This window comes from Oryx dammah, unplaced genomic scaffold (genome assembly GCF_014754425.2).
Source record: "Oryx dammah isolate SB20612 unplaced genomic scaffold, SCBI_Odam_1.1 HiC_scaffold_4, whole genome shotgun sequence".
NCBI lineage: Eukaryota > Metazoa > Chordata > Mammalia > Artiodactyla > Bovidae > Oryx > Oryx dammah.
Window position 1 is genome coordinate 9116630 of NW_024070188.1, and position 6350 is coordinate 9122979.

A 6350-nucleotide genomic window follows, 5' to 3' on the forward strand; every position below is an offset into this window, starting at 1 on the left:
ACCTTGAGGCCCAGGTAAATGTATCTGATTCCAACCTGGACTCCTAAACAGGTATATCCATCCTCCAGCTGTCTGCTGGTGAGTGGTGACCCCATGTACAAAACCTGCTTGTACATCTAGAACTGCTGAGTTAGAGACAGGGACTGTTAGACCCCAGGACTAAGTTTTGTTGTTGCTGTTCAGTCACTCAGTCATGTCTGACTCTTTGTGACCACACGGACTGTAGCATACCAGGATCATCGGTCCTCCACTCCCTCCCAGAGTTTTCTCAAATTCATGTCCATTGAGTCAGTGATGCCGCCTAACCATCTCATCCTCTGCCACCCCCTTCTCCTTTTGCCTTCAAAAGGACTAAGCTTACAGTGCCTTTTCAACAGGACTGCCAATGTATTAAACTGCCAGGTTACCTATGATCTCTGTAACAGGAAGGATCTCCAAAGTTAGGGAAGAGATGTTTCAAGGATGGAAACATCTTCCTTATTAAAACACAACATGAAACCCTTGAATTAAGTTCTGAGCCAAGAATAAATCTCAAGAACAGCCAGCTGGCAGGAGCTGGTTCTAGCAGCAGCCTCTGACCCATTTACCTAAGCTCTGTCTTTCTGTCCAGTCTGTCATTTTGATTTCCTCTGTCATCGCCAATTCTGTGACCTGACAGCTTCTATTTAAATTGTTGGTCTACGTATAACTACATCCTTCCTTTCCTTCATTCTTCTGGTAAAATAGAGACAAGTAGCTTTTTCAAAATTAATGTGATTCTGTACTAAACTAAAATTAAAAGTCAAGATGCTTCACATAAAATCACATTTCCAAACTCCAAATTCTTGATCCTAGGATGACTATGAACCAGCCCCCAAATGCTGTGCAATTTTCTTTTCTGGGTCCTCCTCCCACCACCCCATCCTATGTGTTAATCAGATTGTTTTAGCTGCTGTAACTTTTTTCCTGATTTTTCTAATGTGGTATATGTTCAAACAATAGGCTGAAATAGATTATAAGAAGGAGTGATTGATTCCAACAAAGGTGGTAAAGAAAGGGCTCTCTGTAGAGAAAATAATTAAGAATTAAAGGATAAGCAATGGCTAGCCATGAGAAGTTGGGGAATGAGTGTTCCTGGCAGCTGGAATGGCTTATACACAGGCAGCAAGAATCTGGTGTCCTGGAGGTACAGACATAAGTTATGGAGGGCCAGAATATATTGAGGAAGGAGAGAGGTCATAAGATAAAGCTGGAGAAGGTCAAGGGCTCTATCATATAGGCCACGGTGAATAGTTTGAACTTTTCTATGAAAGCAAGAAGCCACTGAAGGGGTTGTGCAGGGGAGTTATATATTCTGATTTATCTTTTGAGAGTCTCCTCACTGCTCTATGGAATAGGGAATCAAAGAAGGAAATACAGAAAAAGGAAAGCCAACTAATAGGCTGCTGCATAGATCTGGGCAAATGGTGATGCTAGTTTCAAAAATTGCTCTCAAACTGTGGGTTACGCAATCATTTTGGTGGTGTTGGACAGCAATATCAGTGAAATAGAATGATGTGCAATAGAAAATATCAGAGGCCATCTTATCACTTCACGATATTTTCTCTAAGTTTCTTATGCATATTCCTTTAGATACACAAGTAGTGGATTGTACCATGAAGTGGGTTTATCACTATGAATGGTGATCCAAGGGACTTCCACGGTGGCCGAGTGACAAAGAATCCACTTGCAATGCAAGACACATGGGTTCAATTCCTGGGTTGAGACAATCCCCCAGGGAAGGAAATGATAGCCCACTCCAGTACTCTTGCCTGGATATTTCTTTGGACAGAGGAGCCTTGTGAGCTACAGACCATGGGGCTGCAAAAGAGTCAGACATGACTTAATGACTAAACGACAATAGTGATCCAAGAAACCCCTGGTCAATACCAAAATGGCGACAGTTCAGTTCAGTTCAGTCGCTCAGTCGTGTCTGACTCTTTGCAACCCCGTGAACTGCAGCACACCAGGCCTCCCTGTCCATCATCAACTCCCAGACTTCACTCAGACTCACGTCCATCGAGTCAGTGATGCCATCCAGCCATCTCATCCTGTCGTCCCCTTCTCCTCCTGCCCCCAATCTCTCCCAGCATCAAAGTCTTTTCCAATGAGTCAACTCTTCACATGAGGTGGCCAAAGTACTGGAGTTTCAGCTTTAGCATCATTCCTTCTAAAGAATACCCAGGGCTGATCTCCTTCAGAATGGACTGGTTGGATCTCCTTGCAGTCCAAGGGACTAGTAGATGCAGCCAAAAGAGGAGTCTTCATCGTAAAAATGTCCTCAAATATATAGAGATGGAAGAGATCAACTTAGGACAGAAAGAGAGAGGAGAGCATTCTGTTACATATTTTAAGTATTGCGTTCCTATGGGCTTCCCAGGTGGCTCAGTGGTAAAGAATCCACCTGCCAATGCAGGAGACAAAGTTCTGATCCCTGGGTCAGGAAGATCCCCTGGAGCAGGAAATGGCAACTCACTCCAGGATTCTTGGCCTGGGGAATCCGATGGACAGAGGAGCCTGGCGGGCTACAGTCCACAGTGTTGCAAAGAGTAAGACATGACTTAGCAACTAAACAACAACATCTCATTCCTTTATTTATATTCCATTCTTCAAGAAATTATTTCTAGTAACTTGTGCAGAATGATAATTTAATAGGATTATATCATAGATATAGGAAAATGACAGATAACCAGCCATTTTTTAAAAGACTACATTTAAGAAGAATTAGAGCATAACCTAATGGTCACCAGTAGGTCTTTCTCTTACCTTTCAGCTAGGCATTGCTTTTCTGTATCATTGATGGATCTCTTGGGTTCAGAATATCTACCAAAAAAGTAGCATGAAGGGAAGGAAATATTAAATTCTGTGTCTATTCAGTCTTCATTTCTTCTGAGACTTTCTTTGCTCTTCTGAGGTGATGATACTAGTTTTGTTGAGCTTCTTGACAATGCAATCTGACCTTCATTTGATTTAATGTACAAAGTCACCACCCTACAACTAAATATTCAAAAACTTGCATTATCACCTTGTATTTAGTCGCTCAGTCATGTCCAAGTTTTTACGACCTCATGAACTGTAGCCTGCCAGGGTTCTCTGTCCGTGGGGATTCTCCAGGCAAGGATACTGAAGTGGGTTGCCATGCCCTCCTCCAGGTTGCCAGGCCCTCCTCCACTTCGCCATGGTGAGTGATAAAAAATGTATTGTGCCATGGATCAAATGCCATGTTTATGTTTCATTTTGCCTAATATAGGCTATAATGACCTCTCATAGAGAAGGTCATCTAAACGAGTCTATCCATATCTGCTTGAGCAGCTTGAATTTAATCTGCTATTTGGGATAGTCTCCAACCTGATGAGAAATAGATTTATAATAAATCATCATTGAAATTCTGAAGCTTGCCTTGGAAAGAAAGGGTACATGCCATGGGCAATTAGCAAATGCAGAAATCCTTTAATTATAAATCATGCCCTTGCCTGAGGAACTTTGCTGTACTGTGCTGACGAGAGGCAGAATCTAATAGTGAGCCTTTTCATTTTACGTACACATATACACACACCCACAATCTAGGAACATGTTAAGACCCATATGTTCAAACGACCTATTTACAAATTGCTAGATAAGTGCAGCTTTAACTCCCTACTTCCTCTGCCATAGCAAGCTTACTATTCCATCACCTTTCTTCTTCCTGGGATCCTCTGCATCAGTTGTGAAAATCTGCCTCTCTCCCCTCCTCCTATCAGACGCTTGTCATGACTTTGGGGTAGGGGACAACCAAAGACTGTAGTCATATTCTAATAGTAGACTCTTAAAGAATTTGTAGTCAAAGGAATGAGTCTCTAATTGTAGGAAATTAACTTCCACTGGGAACTTGACAAGTTGCTACTTGGGATGCCTGCCCTGTTGCTTCTCAAACTGGACCACCCAGGTAACTAACTGCATGTGCTGAATGTCCATACATTTTGATAAAGCCACCCAGAGAGCCTCTCCCAGCCCCACTAGTTGTGCTGCTGACTCTGCTATAAAGCCATTCCTATGCCAGACGAACCACAGAATTTCAGAAAATAAGGCACTTGAGAACAAGGTAGCATCATCATTTTCAATCTGGTTTTTCATTCTCAAACCTCACAATGTTGGCCTTTTCTGCAGGATTTCAGTTTGGTTTGTATTATTCACTGAGGAAGTCTGGTGCCTTTAACAGTCTTCCTTTTAGCATAGATAAGAACAGCAGACTAACAGTTCTTTGAGTAAGTAGGATTAATTATCAGGAAGCTGTTGATAGTTCATTGCTGACCTGTAAAAACCTAGTAAGAATGAGGTCGGCTAAATAATGGACTCATTTAAAGTTTGGGTCATATAAGACGTCACTAAGGATCACATCATTTCAGAAAGAAAATATTACAGAGAACTCTCCTCTTAAAAGAAAATAGTTTTTGTGCTGGAGAGCTTCCAAACCACACCATTGCAAAACCTAAACACTTCAAACCATTGAAAGCTAATGTTTAACTGTCTGGTTCTAGTTGTCTTGAAAACCCTTTCTCCCTTGATAACTGATTTTTGCTGAAATCCAGGTGTCATTTAGCTTTTATTTTCAATTATGTTCCTTATGCTAAGTGAACATACTTCCATTGCCTAGGGGTTATTTTTTTATTTTTATTTTTTTGTATCCTGCATAGTGTAAAGCATATTCTGCCCTGCCCTCTGTGATTGGGAAAAGTAGTAATAAGCAGTTTATGGAAGTTGGGGAAAAACAATAAAAAGCAGGGCTTGATCAAGGCATGATTGTGAAATACCCTAAATTTTTTAAGCCCTTGTCTCCTAATTTACAATATAACCCTTTTGTGTCTTAATTTCTGTGGAATCTTCTTCAGCCAGTATTTGGTGGCCCTTCTAAGCATCTTCTGTTGGAGAGTAGACTGAGATCAGACATGATATAGTGCACAAAATAAGGCCTGATACATAGTAGATGTTCAAAAACTGCTAAGTCTGCATCTCCTAAGCCTCATGACTAAGGGATACTTAATACTGTCATACGATGAAAATGATTTTAAGAGCATTTGCTTGAAAATTGAAAAGTTTTCTGAACCCAAAGGAATGTGTCTATAATTCTGAAACTTTAGGCCTTGTAGGAGGTAGAGAAGAGACATGGTAGCAGATGGGGGAAGGCTCTGAAGTGATCACAGCTGCTTGTTCATTAAATTGGCCTTGCTGGAAAAAAGATGTCATAGTGTAGGTAAGGCATGGGGGCCAGGCAGAGTGTGGGGCCAGCTCACTCACACCAGAGGCAGAGAGCCTCTGTCCCAGGTCAGTTCCAAGCCCTCTCCCCTGGCAGCCCATAGGTCTGGATTCTTCCACCTTTCTTCTGCCATCAGTAATTCATGAAGGGTCTGATTAGTTAGTGCACCTTTAAAGGTCACAATGACAGAGGCAGATACAGGATCTGTGAGAGCTGAAGTTTATACACTTACGGGAGCCCTTTTCCATGTAATAGCATGCAAAATAATAAATACAAATGTGACTAATCAGAATAATAAAAATAAATCACCACAAATTGTACACTTAAAAAGCCAACAAGGGACTTCCCTGTGGTCCAGTGGTAGAGAATCTGCCTGCCAATGTAGGGGACATGGGTTCAATCCCTGGTCTGGGAAGATTCCACATGTTGTGGGTCAACTAAGCCTGTGCACCACAAATACTGAAGCCCATGAACCTGGAGACTGTGCTCCACAACAAAAGAAGCCACCACAATGAGAAGCCCACACACCACAACTAGAGAATAGCCCCTGGTCACTGCAACTAGAGAAAGCCCTCATACAGCAACAAAAACCCAGTGCATCCCAAAATAAAATAACTTAAAAAAAAAAAAGCTAACAAACATCACTAAATAAAATCCATAAACAAGTAAAATCTGTAAAAGTAATGTTTTAATTGCCTTACCAATACGTCCTATAGTATATTGGTATTTTTCTTGGTTTTCTTTTTCTTTTTTTTTTTTTTTTTGTTGCTTACTATGATTGCTCCCCCATGAATCTCCTGATAAGAGAGAACTTCTGAGTTAACCATATCCATGAGAACCGAAACCTTTGCCTACAGTTTTTCACATAGGATAATTTGAAGAACTTTCCCTAGATGGGCTTCTGGCACTGAACATTTCAAACCTTGTTTATCCTCTATATCACATAATTGTGGCACTGGAAGGACACACTCAGATCACATTTCAATCTCTAACCCAGTAGTCTTCATTCCATGACCACAAATGAGTGGGCAGTGAGAGCATTTCAGCTAGTGTTCCTGGGTGAGAACAGGTAGCAGAACTTAGCTATACCTAGAAGTGA